Raw genomic sequence first — 18,105 nt, 5'->3', positions numbered from 1 at the left:
ATGACTGCACAGCTCTGTAGACGGTAGAGCAGCTGTTACAACTACTAATTGTAGACTTGTTAACAGCATTCAGTGTTTATTCTTGGGCTGGGTGGTGTGTAATATGCAGTTCCTGGAAGAATAATTTTGAGGTCAAAGTCTAAATAGATGTAGCATTATAAATAAATAAGAGAGTTTGAGATGTAAAATTACATTACAGATGGATAGAACTTATAATTAAAATTCATTCAGCAGTAGAGAAGTTGTTGTTATAGTCTTCAGTCTGAAGAATGGTTTGATGCAGAACTCTACACTAGTGTTTCTTTTGTAAGAAACAGAAACAGAAGATATATATAACAATATAATATGTTATTGACTGCATTCGCAGTCAGCCAAGCATACTTTTCGTACCAGGCTGTCTGAAAAGTGCGTTTTTGTTTGGCTTCACTTAAAACTACACTGAGGATAGGAGTAGGTTGTTTGTCTTCAATTCTCACTTTTTTTCGTACGTTAATGTAGAAAAAGGAGTTTTTAATAAAAATTATGTAAGGTGTTCAGTTGCTGGCTCACTCATGTTGGCGACACAACGAAAATATGCACTAAAATCACACAATAATGATTATGAACACAAACCGCGCGACTTCACTTCCGCGTTAAAAGCCAGCATAGAAGCGGCAGAGACTAGTCTCGATACCTGCTAGCAAGTGCAGCGCACCGGCCTTCGTGGAAGAGGGGACGTGGAGGGGGCGCAGGCGCGCACAGCCAGGTAAGGAGAAGGGAGGCAGACTGAGAGCAGTCGAGTCTCCAAGCAGGCAGATGCACCAATACTCAGGGTGCGGCGGCGCGGGCTACAAAGCTGGTGTCTTCGCACATTTAGTGCTCTCAGTAGAAAGTTGTTTATATTTTTGTTATGAATTACTATTGCATCTGTTTTAAGCACGAATACAGGAGAAACTAAGTCTCAAAGTCTCCCCTCACGCTACGCCACTGTAATAATTTGTAAAGCGAATTTCAACTTTCGCTGATAATTTCTGATACATAATTGTTCAAAGTTACTATTCGCGTATGTATGCAATTCATTTAATATCCACAATAATTAGCTGTTGCCTTTTCCGGTACTGCTAGGTGTTAACAATGGAGATAAAACTGAATTAATTTTCTTTTTGATTTCTTGGCTTATGCTTTTTAATAGCATCTGTCTTTGCGCGGGTGCCAGACTTTCACAATAATACACAGTAGCACGTCGTCTTGCATTGATGCATGTCTGTATTCGTCTTGGCATACTATCCCCAAGTTCGGCAAGGCACTGTTGGTCCAGATTGTCCCACTCCGCAACGGCGATTGGCGTAGATCCCTTAGAGTAGTTGGTGGGTCACGTCGTCCATAAACAGCTCTTTACAATCTATCCCAGGCATGTTTGATGGGGTTCATGTCTGGAGAACATGCTGGCCACTCTAGTCGAGCGATGTCGCTATCCTGAAGGAAGTCATTCACAAGATGTGCACTTTGGGGGCGCGAATTGTAGTCCATGAAGACGAATGCCTCGCCAATATGCTGCCAATATAGTTGCACTATCGCCGGTACGGCGCCTTCCGTGACCACCAGCGACGTACGAACAACATCGCTTTGGTTCACTCCGAGACGCCTGGACACTTACCTTGTTGAGAGCCCTTTCTGGCACAAAGTAACAATGCGGACGCGATCGATCCGCGGTATCGACCGTCTAGGCATGGTTGAACTACAGACAACACGAGCCGTGTACCTCCTTCCTGGTAGAACGACTGGAACTGATCGGCCGTTGGACCCCCTCCGTCTAATAGGCGCTGCTCATGCATGGTTGTTTACATCTATGGGCGGGTCTAGTGACATCTATGAACAGTCAAAGGGACTGAGTGATGCAATACCCATAGTCAATGTCTATGTTCGGCAGTTCTGGGAACAAGGGGGAGGCAAATATTTTTTTGAAGTGTGTAATAGCCACCTTCAAAGACTTACTAAGTCAGGGCTTAACAACTGGCCGGTTTTGAGCGCGAGTACTCGCGTCTGTTCAGGCACGTGCTCGCGAGCAGGTGCAAAGTCGCGGGGTAGTGAGGGAGGGGAAATGCGCGCGCACGTTTGAATAGGGCCGCGGCGTGCCTATTGAATTCGCGCCGACTGTGTAACGTTTAAAGTACTAAGATCAGCTCTAACAGTCACTTCGCTGGTTAAGAATCATGTCAAGTCGCCGTTATGTAACCCCAACAATGCTTTCGCAGTTCAACCCCCATTGGGAGGAAATGTATCTGTTTAAAGAAAAAGATGGTGTTGCAAAATGTTTAGTATGTCACAAAACGCTGAATTCTTTTAGGAAATTTAATTTGCAGCGACATTATATGTCGTACCTCGCGAAAGACTACGGAAGTGGAAAATGTGATGGACCAGATCGTGCACAGGAAGTTATTAAACTTAAAAGGAAGCATCCGAAGAAGATCTGGACGATGAAGAAAAATCAACTGAGGCAGCTCTCAGAGTGAGTTACAAAATTGCTTTGCTTTTAGCAAAATCCCTGCGCCCCTTCACTGGTGGCGATTTAATAAAAGAATGTTTGGTAGTTGCAGCAGAACATTTGTGTCCATCTCAAGTTGAACAGTTTCGAATTGTGCTATTTTCTAACATGACCATTATGCGTCGCATACAGGACATGGCAGACGACGTCCAGAGCCAGCTTGCAAATATCTGTAAAGATTTTATGGCGTATTCTCTAGCTCTGGACGAAAGTGTTGATATCACTGGAACAGCGCAGCTTGCCATATTTATTAGAGATGTTAATAGAGATCTTCAGGTGAGGGAGGAGCTCCTCGATGTAGTAGCCATGAAGCACACTACAACCCGAGGCAATATTTTAAGTAGTGTTGAAGAAAGTGTTGAAAATATAGGATTGTCGTGGAATTCTTTAGTTTCAGTGTCTACAGACGGTGCACCAGCGATGACAGGGAAAAAAAATCAGGTTTCGTTGCGTTGTTGAAGGAGAAAATGGAAAAACCGACCGTGCCGAATGAAATAAGGGGTGTTCACTGTGTGATCCACCAGGAAAACTTATGTGCAAAGAGTATCACTCTAGAAAATGTGATGAGTGTTGTTGTTCGTACAACCAATTATATAAGGAAGCATAGGCTAGAACACAGACAATTTAAAAGCTTTCTTGAGGATGTAGAAAGCCAGTATGGTAGCCTGCCTTATTACAGCGAGGTCCGCTGGCTTAGTCTTGGCGAATTATTAAATCGATTTTTTTTGCCTATTAGATGAGATAAATATGTTCATGGAAATAAATAACGTGTGTTCCTGAATTGAAAGAGCCTTCATGGAAATGTGATCTTCGCGTTCTTAGGAGATTTAACTAGCCATCTGAATGCTTTGAACATTTCACTACAAGCTAAAGATCTGCTAATTACTCATTTCATAGATCGAATACGAGCTTTTAAAATGAAATTGACACTTTGGGGTGAGTATGCTGGAAACAGGAAATGTAGCTCATTTTCCTAAATTATCATCCATGCAAGATGTTCACAAGGACTGTGAACGTTATTCACATAGTTTAGTTGCCCTTAAGGAGGAATTTGATCAACGCTTTCAAGATCTAACAGCACTAGACAGTGATTTTGATCTGTTCTCCTCTCCATATTCAGCCGAATATTGAAGAGATTCGTCCTGAGCTGCAACTAGAAATTATTGACCTGCAGTGTGACAGAGAATACAGAGACAAATTTCAGAACAAGAACAACATTTTGGAATTCTACAGACACTTCCCTCAGGATAGATTTCCTCGTTTGCACAAACTGGCGGCTACAATAATATCAATGTTCGGTTCCACGTATGTTTGTGAACAACTGTTCTCTGCAATGAAATGTAACAAGACGCGCCTGGAGAAACGCATTGTCTGATCGAAATTTAAGCTGCACGCTGCACTTACAATGCACAAGAACAATTACTCCGAACATAGACGTAATTGTAAAGGGCAAAAAGTACAAGATAACCGAGAATCCCACACTTCAGTGACACCTTTTATTGTGTAACAGTTCACAAATTAATACGAATGTAGAGGCATACACTAAGCTAATAAAATTATGTGGCACTTGTACAATCTCCTTTATTTGTTTCATTTGTCGCAGTAGTAACTCGTGGGTGATATCCCTGCAGGTGGCCGCGGGGTTTACATTGACTGGCGGCAGCTGTTGTGTGCCCCACGTGACTCTCCCCACTCTCTGCTCTGGTCCGGTAGTGGGGGTAGCGTGCTCGCTTTGCTCCGTGCTCGCGCCTTGCTGCTCACAGCTTGCTCCGCGAGCACGTACGTTGTGAACCCCTGTATTGTTATAACATTTACTGTGTTCACAAATACTCGCTGTAGCTCAGAAAGATCACGAAGCATCATACTGAAGATTTTTCTTCACAGCAAGTATTTTTGTTTCCTGTTTGATGTTGTTTGCTCAGATGCTTTGTTTTAATGAAGGTTCTTGTTCTAACGTAGAGAGAAACCACTTTGTGACGCATTTCGGGAAACGTTGACGTTATTTTAGAAATTATCCTTTGCAGCACTCTGTCACACGTAGCAACATGTCGCCCATGAAAATTGCAAAATGTCACTTCAAACTCATTTACTTTATTGAACCAGTTAACTGAAGAAGTGAACCCACATCTGGAGATTACGGAGATGCAGTCATTAGCGCTGATGTAATCTGAATCCAGAGGAAGTTTCTCTGAGACTGAATCCAAGAAACTGTCAAAGTAAGACAAAACTGTCCAATTCGTTGTTTTATTGCAGAAGAAAACTGGCAACTGACTCTAAATAATGAAAATGTGAAGTCATCCACATGAGTACTAAAAGGAATTCGCTAAATTTCGGTTACGCAATAAATCACACAAATCTGAAGGCTGTAAATTCAGCTGAATACTTAGAGATCACAGTTACGAATATCTTCAATTGCAACGATCACATAAATAATATCGTTGGTAAAACAGACCATACACTACGATATATTGGCAGAACAAGTAGCAAATGCAACAGTTCTACTGAGAGACTGCCTACACTACGCTTGTACATCCTCTTTTGGAGTATTGCTGTGTGGTGTGGGATCCACATCAGATGGGATTGACAGCGGACATCGGAAACGTTCAAAGACGGGCAGCTCGTTTTGTATTATCGCGAAATAGCAGAAAGAGTGCCATGAATATGACATGCGAATTAGGACGGCAATTATTAAAGCAAACACGTTTCTCGTTGCGGTAGAAACTTCTCATGAAACTTCAGTCACCATCTTTCTCTTCCGAAAGCGAAAATATTTGTTTTCGGCGTCCATCTTAGCTAGGGAGAAATGATCATCGTAATAAAATAAGAGAAAACAGAGCTCGCTGTAAGTTTTCGTTATTCTCTTGCGCTGTTTGTGATGGGAATGGTAGAGAAATAGCTTGGAGGTGGTTCGATGAGCTCTCTACTGGGCACTTAATTGTGAACGGTAGAGTAGTCGTGTGGGTGTAGAAGAAGCATATCTACTTACACGGAGAGCCAAAGAAACTGGTACACCTGCCTAATATCATGTAGGGTCCCCGCGAGCACGCAGACGAGTGCGCAACACGACGTGACATGGACTCGACAAATGTCTGAAGTAGTGCTGGAGGGAACTGATACCATGAATCCTACAGGGGTGTCCATAAATCCACAATAGTACGAGGTGGTGGAGATCTCTTTTGAACAGCACGTTGCAAGGCATCCCAGATATGCTCGATAGTGCTTATATCTGGAGAGTTTGGTGGCCAGCCGGTGTTTAAACTCGGTAGAGTATTCCTGGAGTCTCTCTGCAGCAATTCCGGACGTGTGGGGTGTCGCATTATCCTGCTGGAATTGTCCAAGTCCGTCCAAATGCACAATGGACATGAACGGATGCTGGGAATCAGACAAGATGCTTACATACGTATCACCTGTCATAGTTATATCTAGACGTATCAGGGGGTCCCATGTCACTCCAACTACTCACGCCCCACACCATTACGGGGTCTCCACTAGCTTGAACAGTCCCCTGCTGACATGCAGGGTCCATGGATTCATGACATTGTCTCCATACCCGTACACGTCCATCCGCTCGATACTATTTGAAACGAGACTCGTCCCACCAGGGAACATGTTTCCAGTCATCAACAGTCCAATGTCGGTGTTGACGGGCCCAGGCGAGGCCTAGAGCTTTGTGTCGTGCAGTCATCAAGGACACGCGAGAGGAATTTCGGCTCCGAAAGCCCATATTGATGATGCTTCGTTGAATAGTTTGCATGCTGACACTTGTTGATGGCCTATCATCGATATCTGCAGCAATTTGCGGAAGGGCTGCACTTCTGTCAGGTTGAACGATTCTCTTCAGTTGTCGTTGGTCCCGTTTCTGCAGCATCTTTTTCCGACCGAGCGATGTCGGACATTTGATTTTTTACTGGATTCCTGATATTCGCAGTACACTCGTGAAATAATCGTGTGGGAAAATCCCCACCTGATATTTATCGCGGAGATGCTGTGTCCCATCGCTCGTATGCCGACTATTAACACCACATTCAAACTCACTTAAATCTTGATAACCTGCCATTGTAGCAGCAGCAATCGATCCTACAGCTGTGCCAGACACTTGTCTTGTATAGGCGTTGCCTACCGCAGCGCCGTATTCTCCCTGTTTACATATCTCTGTATTTTAATACGCATGCGCTCCGGTGTTCTTCCACAACATACTCGTATTTCGAATACTTGGCTTGCAGGACCCTGTTACTTCTTTTCAATGCGTAGTTTCCTCTCATCAGCAGTTGTGTCTTAATTTTTAATCTGGCTATTTCGTGTTTAGCAGTAATGTCTGTGTCAAGTACTACATATGTGCTGGTCGATTGATATAATTTAATTTTCTTCGTAGATATAGCTTCTAAAGCAGACAGCACACTCTTCTCATTTAACATCGACGATCTCTATAAAAAACAATGCGCGATTAATTCTGAAGACGACAGTGCATAGAAACGCGTTTCTGAAGAGAATGAACATCTGGCAGTTATATGAACGTTGTCCTTGCTGGTACTTGCGACAACCTTGGATACATCTCCATGCCAATTTGAAATTTTTATGATACAAAAAGTCACGCTTTAATTATCTCTTTGAAGGAAACCGCAAAAAGTTACATTCATAATCCTCTGAAAGGAAATGATCGCAATAAATCCTTGCATTATTCACATCAAAAGGATCAGTTCTTTTACAACGTGACATCCACCTGCGCTATAGTTCTCTTATGTTCAGGAAATGTATGGTAAGCGACATCCGCAGTTTTATATGAAACATTTTTTCAGTCAGCAATAGCACAATAATGTCTAATTTTGCTCATAGTACTACAAACCGACCAGCTAGAAGAACAGCTAATAAGCAGCAGTATTCTATTAATTTAAAAGCTACAATTTGAGAATCTGCGTGCATTAACAATGTATGTCCAGCGTTCTCGCCTCCCGCTTTTCGTATTCCGAATGACGTCACGCCGTTTAGCCAGCAGTTTGCGCGCGAAGCCAACATGGCATGCCCTGGAAACAATTGTATACAACAATGCCAGTGATATGTAGCAGTGTACTGTTTCCGTAGCTTTATATCTCTCTTTAGAAACATCAAGGCAAATTAGGACCAAAAGTTCAAAAAAAAGACCGTTTGCTGCAAAAATCTTGTAATGAAAGAAGCAAAATCTGGAGAAATTGGAGAGAATCATTTTCAACGTTAAATCCGAAATGTCTTGTTACCATTAGCAGAAAACAATTTCTTTTTTCGCACTCTTGGTTTGGACATAACGACACTTCAGTCTTTCAGAGGCCGACGAAAACACTGTTCATATTATTCATAATAGTGTGATTCAGCCCCTTGCTAAAGAAATATTTTTCGGTAGTGTAAAGCATTTTGAGAAAACTGACGGATAATACGATTTCCAATAGTTCTTTGCCATTTCAGGTTTTTCAGCGGAACACTATTGTTGAACTTCAGTCATTTCTGCATTGTCAATTTGCCTCACATATTTAATGCGTTTGATTGGGTGTGTCTAGTACATAGCACACTATGCAGAACAATGGCCATGATCATTACTTACTGCATTCCAGTTCTGTCTAAATAAAACTAGTAATTACTGTGAAATACCTGAATGTATAATTTTTTCTTTTTTCATGTGTGCCATATTTAAGGATAACGTTTTGTTAATTTAGATCAATTTAAATCAAACAGACAGTTCGTATTTTTGTGGCGACTACTGGGAATAAACAAGGGGCTGTTTCGTTGGTAATAAAATGTGCATCATTGAAAATTTATCATAAAAACTATGTTAAAGGATTTTTTTATACAATTTGTAACGTCAATTGTCAACAAATTAAAGTTCAATTGATGGAAGTCGTCTGCAATGTAACGTCATACACTGCCCTGATTTTGTTTCCTCTGCTACTCACTTGTGTAGCAATTACATCTGCAACAGTTAAGATGTCGAGACGAAGTGAAAGTTATTCAAAAAATTAATTATCTGAGACATTTTTGCTACACAGCGCTGTGTTCGCTCGTCACGGCAGCGACTGCTTACTCGCCGTACCGCGCGCTAGGCAGGAAAGGCAGTACAAAACGCTGTATAAGCGGTTCTTCGTGCGGAAAAAAAAGAAACCTGCGACTAACTGATTTCTGACCGCTGTCAACGTGAACTAACAGACAGCAGTGTTTATTGCATCTAAATCTGCGACAGAGGAGTGACTAAAATAAGGACGCAGCAACGGCATTTGGATCGCGTGATGTCCCCCGCTCACTCGAAGAATACTGATAAATCTGTTACAACTGTTACTGGGCATTCACATTCTTTGGATTAGTCAATGCACAACTGAATTATCACGTTTCAACCTAATCTAGCCCTCGGTCAACGCTACAGAACAGTCTGTCACAACAAACAAATCAACCGATTTCAGCCGAACTCTATTTGTATGTCCTCATTTTTGCGACTTATCTACGAGAGCGAAAATGAGTCAACAATCGCTGAAATGTTTCGTATGGCCTAACTGTTTAATGGAATCGTCTTATTTACTGGCATGTTGGACCAGGTAAACACAGTGCCGTCTGCTGTCTAAAGTTGGTAGCGATCAGGAAGCAGACAATAACGATTATCGGCAGTTGATTTTAATCGACGCTGTCACTCCCATCAGTCACCTCTATGAGAGGTCACACCACATCGTCACTGGACCATGCCGACTAGGTGCGAGCCGAGGTTGCAGAATAAACACACGCTGGAGGGCGCGTATACTATTGTTGTACTCAAACGTCATACTATGTAATAAACTACAGCTTCTTTTATCGAAATTATAGTTTGAAGTCCACTTATAGTCGTCCAAAAAACGAAGAGTCAGTTTTGCAGTCAATCAGAGGAATACGACGAGATGCACCCTATGTTTTCAAGGTACTCATCAGTATGTATAAATGACTACACAACCGATGAAAGTCAACTGAAGATGCTCTGCATCTGCGTTTAGTTTAAATCAGCTCAGACAAGCAGCTGCGCCAATGAAAACGGGTGATATTCAATAAACAGCGCAAAAATAAAACAAACCCAGGTTACGTAGCAATTGCTAAAGCCGTAGTATTTCTAATTGCGGTAGTTCACATCATCCCAGAATTGCCTAAAATATCCAGAAAATTGTAATAAACAGTTTACAGCAAGATTTCTGAATAGCTTAAAAGAATTAAAGCTTTAATGCAAAATCGATAATGTCGCACGTACTATAGACTATCAGCTAGGTAAAAGTGGATATATTAAGGATTCAGAGAACATGTTTTACCTTTTAGACGACTGACGATTTTGCATAAAGGAGATTGAAACGATTACACTGACTGGATAACGTGAACGCTTTCTTTGCGGCCCAGTCCAACGATCTGCTGTTTGAAACTGGATAGTACTCACGCGTCAGGACTGTACCCGCCAATTGCAGGAAGAGGAAATCGACAGGAAAATGTATTGGGGGCTGTGTTTCAGCACGGTTCTGCAAGGGTCTGCATGTGCGTTGATTTTAAATCAGCGCGAAAACGGATCTGCGCCAATAAAACCGGCGTGATTTCCCGAAAAAATAAAACTAACACAAGTTACGTGGCAATTGATAAAGCCATAGTATTTCGTTGTGGTCGTTCACATTAACACTGCAGTTTAGCGTAAACATAGACAATCATTTCTACAACTGCATAACAATAACTGTAATGAATGAAAAGTCTGTAGCCCAGATTCAAGAGGGTGGCGGTGTAGGGGACAAATGCGAACCCCCCCCCCCCCCTTTCCCCTCTTGCGGACGCCCTCTGGTTATTGCATTCCACGTATTTGTTTCCCAAATCGATGACAGAGTGATGAACACTATAAGCAATTTTCGACGTTGTTCCCTTTAGGATTAGGATATGCGGATAACGTAAAAGCACATATTTTCATCTCACTTGCCCGGCAGCACCACACATCTGCGTAAGAGAGAAAGACATGCTGTGGTTCGACTTCAGAATAATCACTCCTGCGGTTTACGGCATCAGGACATCGTGTGTGGTGGTGGTGGGAATTAAAGCGACTGGTTCTCTATATATATACCGATATTTCAAAGTGGCCAATCAACATCTACCCTCTTTCGTACTCAGAGAGTGTTTTTTCTTCTAAAAGGTAGGGAGTATTATAGTAAGATTACTCGTTGGCCGTTTACTTGCAAATTCCGCTGCGTCACGATTCCCAACAGATTTTAGTTTTGAACAGACCGTTTGAGCTGGTACCTTGGTTACCTTGTGGCATTTCAAGTGCATCTGGCGTCTTCCGACTGATTCAGAAAGTCCCAAGTTATTGCAGTTACTGGAAGAGCCAATATTTCCAAGCACCTTCAAAGTCTCTGATTCTTACTCAGAAACCTCCACGGCGCTAGTGTAAGATGCAGTGTGCAAAAATGTTGATTCTTCCAATAACTGCGCTTCATTATCGGTATGTAAAGCATTCTTCCAACATGTAAATACTTGCAAGCAGTTGAAAAAATGCCACCATTAAAGAATATAAAAGGGCTAAAAATCCTTCATGAGGCAAAAAAAGGAAATAGCTAATCCTCGTTTATTTCCAATATTTCCCAGATCTCGTGCCCCTAAACGCTTTCAGAAAGAAATAAAACAAAATTTCTACCGTCTGCAGAACGCAAGCACTCTATCTATCAATTAAAACAATCACTTCTGGCACTCTTTTGTTTGAACCCTGTTAAAACTATTAATACTGGCTACCAATGCGTTGCAATATGGCATAAGGGATCACACAAAGATTAAACAGCCTTTATTTATAAAATGTTCTGCCTAGAGGAACAGAGGAAATTCTCAGAAATTAAGAAAGAATCTCTTTCCACAGTTTACGCAATGAGGAAATTCCGCATAGTACTGCACCTTTGTCTGTGTCATGTCACCTGATGGCAGATCAAAAAACATTGCTACCCTCGTACGACCCCTGACCATTGTTGCCTGATAATGAGTCATAATGTTTTTACAGATGGAAACTATTCTCGGTATTATTTCTTGTCCAATCGTGTATAAGTTTAACAAGCTTTATGCAACTGGAAATATCTCCTCCACGCTGCCAGCATAACCAAATTTCGAATCTGAGCGGGAAAGGTGGTGTGGTTTAACTAGATTCAGAAGTTTCTCACGTTCTTGGCGAATTCCTCAATAGGGCTTCTACAGTTACAGCTGAATCCTGAAGGGATGCTACTCTCCGCAGATTTTTGAAATGGAAGGCAATTGTTTGGCCAGCTCAGCTACTATGAAAGCAGAACACGCATTAGAAGGCTACTTCACCATCAAGGATAACCACCATAAAGGAGTTCTGATATTAGTGACAGAGCAATATTCGTATCAGGTGGTTATCCCAGTACGAGGGCTATAATTGTTTGACCTCCAGTCGGTCGCAAACTTTAAATCACGTGAAAATCCGATAAAGCTTTGCTCAGATGCATTGCACGGTGTCTGCAATACAGTCGTCGAACGCGTTACGTCATACTTTTCAGTTCTGAGCCCGCAGTGAGCCCCGCCAAGTTTGAAGTGACTGCGGAAGGGTTCCACTTGATTTCATGCAGCCCACACAACGTAACGACACTCCTGCAGCGTTTTCAATGGGAAGTGTTTGATCACTCACTATACAGCTCGGACTTGGCTCTCTCTGTTTCTAATTTCTTCCCTCATATGAACCGCGGGCAATGGAGACAGCATTTTGCGGCAGACAACGAGCTACAGACCAGCGTAGGAAAATGGTGGAAAGCACTGGCGGCTGCCTTCTGTGACGAGAGTTTTGGAAAGTTAGTTCCACGCTAGGGAAAATGTCTAAGTCGGAGCGGTGATTAGGTAAAGTAGCTGGAAGGTGTAGCTAGGTTTTGCAAATAAGACATTATTTATGTTTATTATAGTTTCGATTTCACGACCGGTCGGAGGCTCAAAAACAAATAGCCCTTGTAGGTCGTGCAGTATACCTAGCATTACGCCTGCTACTTCTGCCTCCGGCACAACACCCACGACTAGCGGGTAGTCTGCTTTGGTACACCGGGCGCTACTCCACTGGAGACAATAGGAGCTGACGATTGTTAGTAGACCGCGTGTTCTGGAAACATTGCTGCTGACAGACAATAAGCCGCCTGTTGACACGCTGACCTCTGGAAGGTGCCACCAGAAGGCGCCAGCCTCGACCACAAGCAGCGCGAGCACTAGTGACAGGGGCGCTGCAATCGGATGGACTATGCCACATGCTCGGCGAAAGCTACGCGCTATCCTTCCGCTCGTTGCGTGTAAAGACGCTGCTCAATCGCAGGCAGACAGCTGGGGCAATGCCACCCCCGCCTATCTCTACCGTCTATAGACGGTCCAGAACCGTGCTCTCCGGCTTGCCCTCCGCCTCCCCTACCGTTTCCCTACCCGTGAACTTCACCTCCTTGCTGGAATCCCCCTCCTTCACGACCATGTCCGCTCATCCGCCACTTCCTTTTACCACCATTGCCGTCACTCCAACAATCCTCTCATCCTCTCCCTTGGCACCCGCCTCCATCGACTGGCCACCACCCGTTGGCCTGACCTCCTTGTCCGCTGATCCCTCATCACCTGTCATCCCCTCCCGTCCTGGTTCCCCCTTCCTTTCATTCTCCCCCCTGCATGCCGGCCGCCCCCCCCCCCCCCACCACTTGGACATTCCCTAGTTATTCTTTCCCTCCTTGTTATCCTCCTCCACTCCCTCCATAGTCTGCCCCCTACCGGGGCCCTACTAACGCTCCACTCCTTTCCTAGGTTCTCCCTCCCCCTCAATCTACTAAAGTGCGCGTCATTTACGATGGCGGCCGAGTTTAGGTTAGTTCTGCGCATCTGAAGTCACAAAACGCCGTCAGCCAATGAACAGAGAACGACGTTGCCAGAGTTCGACTGCAGTGCAGAGCACGGTCAAGTGTCTTCAGTTTTAGAAACGTCCAGTCATAAATAAAGTAATTGAATAAAAGCAATGTCTTGATAGCAGACTTTCTTTTATAGAAAGTTTGGAAAAATCATTCTTTATACCAATTGCTTCATATTCTATTAATTAAACCAAACAAGCAATAAGCATCGTAATTCAGGCGATAGCAAGGAAAGGTGTTTGTATCATTCTCACGAACTTTTTTGCAATAAAGAACAGCGTTAATTGTTTATTTCCTATTGTACTTCGACGAAACGTGAGTAACTCATAGTCATACCAACAGTGTTTTTCCGTATTTTGTGTGACATGTTAAAGTCCTCCAGGAGCTCTGTTGAATGACGAGATGTGTTGCGTAATGGTTAAGGTGTTTAGATGCTAAGTGAGAGGATCTACGTTCAAACCTCGTTCGACGCTTTATATTTTCTTTTTTGTTTAAAAACAATATCAAAGTATCTTACTTCATGAATTTTATTCGTTTGAATGTAATTTTTTGAAATTTCTAGTGCTTTGTCGCTTCTTTATAATCATAAGAAGTTTTCGGTTTTTCTAATTTTGTCTTCCAATATTTCTTTTTACAGCAATTAAAAACAATGAAAAGGCACACATACAATATTCATGTTATCTGTTTTGTTTGTATATCTTCTCTTCCGCAGTCGCTGTTTTACTATTCATATTGAGATATATTCTTTTGCGACAGTATTAAAAGTATTATTTAGAGCAGAATTTCGGCTCGTACGTTGCCGAGCTACTAGATTGTTGGACGCAATTCTTTGCTTCGCTGCTTTGGCGACATCATCATATTCAATGTTTTCGTCGACTGATCTATGTTTTGGCAAGTATTTGCTGTCCGTTGTGACAAACACAAATTGTTTGCGCACTGTGCCTCACTGACAACATATTTTAGTTTTTTCTATGTTTTATTACGTCCACAATTCAGTTTTGTGTACTTCGCCAACTTTGTTTTAATCAGAACTTCTTAGAAAGAAATCGAAATGACTCTGGTATAAATAAAACTTTTATTACAGTCGCAAAAGACGGAATATTTCTCAATATTACGTATGACACCTATTTACATACGACACCTATCTGTTACTTAAATTAAATGAGGTATTGTTATACAGTAAATTTTATATGAAATTTAGGTACCTTGTCCACATTTCATTCTCAACATTGCGGCAACTAAAATGACCATACGAAAAGTATACACTATGGACTTTTACCTCTGCAAACTCTTCAAAATTTCGTGCAATGGTTTACTACATTTAATGCTGCACAATAACTGCGTTGAACATCGAAACAAAATTAAGCCATTTATGGGGGGAAGGTATCAGTCAAGAAGATGTGTAAAAATCAAATTTTTGGGCCAAATAGTTTTTGAGAAATCGATTGATAAGTGTCAAAGCAGTCAGAACACTGTGTGTCTGCACAGGCGAGCAGTGCAGTGATGACAAAATCGCGCACAGCGCGGAATGCGGGGAGCACGTCTCTGTACCAGCGAAAGGGTTAATGCGGCCGTAGTGGCTTTACTTCATAAACGGCGCGCTCCCCCCTAAACGTAAATTTGCGAACTATACTATACTATGGCGCTGCTTCTCTTGGCGCGTGCGTCGTTTGCAACTTGGCAACGCAGCAATCTCCAGCGTCTGGGCGGGCATGCGTGAGCCACCAAGATAAATGAATTTAACTATAGTGTCAGCCTCGCCATCCGGTTGTCGACGACCGACCACTTTGGCGTTCGTTTTTCCTTCTTGTCTCTCTCTCTCTTCTCCTTCCTGTCTTCTCATTTCTCATTCAGTAACCGGCTTGTCAATTGAGCCTTTCGTTTTCCTGCTTCTCTTACTGTCCCTTCTACTATCCTTTTCTACAAAAAAAAAAAAAAAAAAAACACCACCAGGCCAGTCACATAAGGCCTTTCGTTTTCCTCCTCTTCCACTGTCTCTCTCTCACTCCCTCCTGTCGTCTTTGGGTTGAAAAAAACTGTAATTGCACACTGTTCAGATCTCCACACCGCCACGTCACCACTCACCACACCGCCACGATGAAGGCGAAGCCCCAGCGCTAGATCTTCCGTATCAAGTTGAGGTTTCACCCTCCTCAGTGCAGCCGGCCGGAGTGGCCGTGCGGTTCTAGGCGCTACAGCCTGGAACCGCGAGACCGCTACAGTCGCAGGTTCGAATCCTGCCTTGGGCATGGATGTGTGTGATGTCCTTAGGTTAGTTAGATTTACGTAGTTCTAAGTTCTAGGGGACTGCTGACCTCTGAAGTTGAGTCCCATAGTGCTCAGAGCCAATTCAACCATTTGAACCTCCTCAGTGCAGCGTCAGCGTCAGCGCAGGCAGGCAGCAGTAGACCAGCTCCCGTTCCGGGGTTAGCGCTAGCCCCACAACCCGTCACTCATAGCTCGCACCAGCCGCGCCGCGCCACGTCGATCCGCCAGTCGTTGCTTTTGGACCCTGGCCCGTCTAACGCTGTACTTTGCAGATTCGGTACCATCGCTGTTACCGTCACGACCCTCGTCACGATGGACTAGCGTCACGACCCACGCCACACGGTCACACCCCATGCCACTACAGACCCTTGGTTACGCCACATTACCAGATCAGGAGGATCCCTTTCAGTGATACCATTCAGGAGCTACCTTATTTCGATCTCTGTTCTTTCTGCGTTGTGTCACTTAAATGCAGCTTGGGAACTCATCATTTACTGCCTGCAGCCTATCACTCACGAGACTAAAGGTCGCTCCAGATGGTCCTAGCACTTCTATATGCAGAGCACTGCGGTAGCTCTAGAATGAAGAGCTTGGCCCACCTCCATGTCTACTGGTTGGATATAGGTAGGGACATGGAGCGTGCTCTAATCGCACCAAACTCCAGTACGGCTTTCATCATACACATTTCCAGCAGACCTGTGATATCGCGCCAATATTGATTAAGATGGTTTATTTGTTAGATCCAGGTGGCTTGTCTTCATTCATGCTTCCTCGAAATTTCTGTATGTTCGCTGCCTCCTCAACATCACATCGTAAACGCCCAGCTGTGCCCTATGACAAATTTTCCCATAGTAGGCTTTGCGTACACTATTGCTGATAACAACTTTCAGTTTACCTCTTCAGTCTTTTTCGATTTCTGCACGGACCAAGGTAATACCCATATATTGAACGCCCCACTACACTCTCAATCAAATGATAAAGCTGAGAATATGTTGAGGACTTGCAAGGAGAAATGAAAGAATCTCACTGATCTGTATGCACAGAAGGAGCTCCTCTGCCTGCCTCTCTGAGCATTTTTAGGCCCACGCCGGCAAATGAGAAGGTCACCAGAGATTCTAGGCATTCTGCTCTGCGCGTTGCAGCTGATGCTGCATGATGGAAGCAGCTCCACACTCAATATACTGCTCGTCCTGTGGTGTTCACCCGTCGTTAAGACTAGCAATCTGGATGGTCTCCTGTGTCCATCAGTGAGAAACAGAGCTGTTGTGGGTTCACCGTCGGCAGACCGCATTTTCCAGCTTTGACATCACAATCTAGTTCGTCTGAGAGTGGATGTACGAGAACAGGTTGTAGACGCATGGTTGTTGACATATGAAGGTTTGGGTCTGGCCTTAAGTTGCACACAGATAGCCAGTTGGTAAGGTGACCACTTGTGGTTATCAGAAACTCCGGATTAGAGTCCCAGTGTGGCACAAATTTTCATTGTCGTCTGTGAAATCATACAACCTTTGGCAAGGTCCATGCTCTATGCGACTGATACGTAGCCACCCACTCCATCACTGCATCAGGCTCATGCTGGTACCACATTCTGACACCAACTGACTGGTCGCAACTGCCAGCCCCAGCAGAGCTAACTATGGCGATCCCACTGCCTCCAGTCGCTTTCGCTTCCGATGTAGCTACCCCTCCCTCCACCCTCCCCCACCCCCTGGCTGACCAACCGCTTTTGGAGCCACCTCAGATGGAAGACATCACAGAACCGCTCCCTCCCTCCCCCTCCCCCTCCTTTCCAACCTTTGCAACAGTACCCTCAACCAGCGTTAACTTCTAGACTGTTGAGCCAGTGACCTCCCTTCCTTCAAGACGCAACCAATACAACTTGGTATACTTATCCCTGTACCTACCGTCCAAAAAGAGGAAGAGATGCTACAACCAGCAACGAAGCAGACGTCAGTGAAGAAAATTTGCCATTATCAGCTATAGCTTAGCGCAAACTGAACCTCGATACACACTGTCCATTCATATTGATGTGACCACTATTAAAAGCCTGAATAAGCAAATGTTTTTAGCGCAGACCGCTGCGAGACGTACAGGAAGAGAATCAGTGAAGGTACCGACAGGGATATGGAGCCATGGCGACTCCAGTGCCGTGGCCAGCTGCCCCGGGTTTCTTAGTTGAGGATCCAAGGCGCGAACAGCCTGATCAAGGTAGTCCCACAGATTCTCGATTGGGTTCAAATATGGGAACTTTGGTGGCAAGGGGAGTACGATAAACTCATACTGATGCTCTTCGAACCACGCACGTATACTGCCAGTTGCATTGACCTGCTGTTAGATGTCATCGTGCCAAGGAGAAACAAACTGCATTTAGGAGTGGACTTGGTTCCCAGGATGCATACTTGTTTGATCCATTGTGTCTTCCAGAATGTCGAGGTGACC

General features: G+C 43.8%; 1 protein-coding gene across 4 annotated transcripts in view; it reads right to left on the bottom strand.

Moving 5' to 3' along the window:
* The window catches only part of LOC124789792 (gamma-aminobutyric acid receptor subunit beta-like), a 328,288-nt gene that overhangs the window by 62,094 nt on the left and 248,089 nt on the right, over nucleotides 1-18,105 (bottom strand). The window lies entirely within an intron of this gene.

Source organism: Schistocerca piceifrons, chromosome 3 (assembly GCF_021461385.2).
Source record: "Schistocerca piceifrons isolate TAMUIC-IGC-003096 chromosome 3, iqSchPice1.1, whole genome shotgun sequence".
Lineage (NCBI taxonomy): Eukaryota > Metazoa > Arthropoda > Insecta > Orthoptera > Acrididae > Schistocerca > Schistocerca piceifrons.
This window is presented reverse-complemented; position numbering and strand designations above follow the sequence as displayed.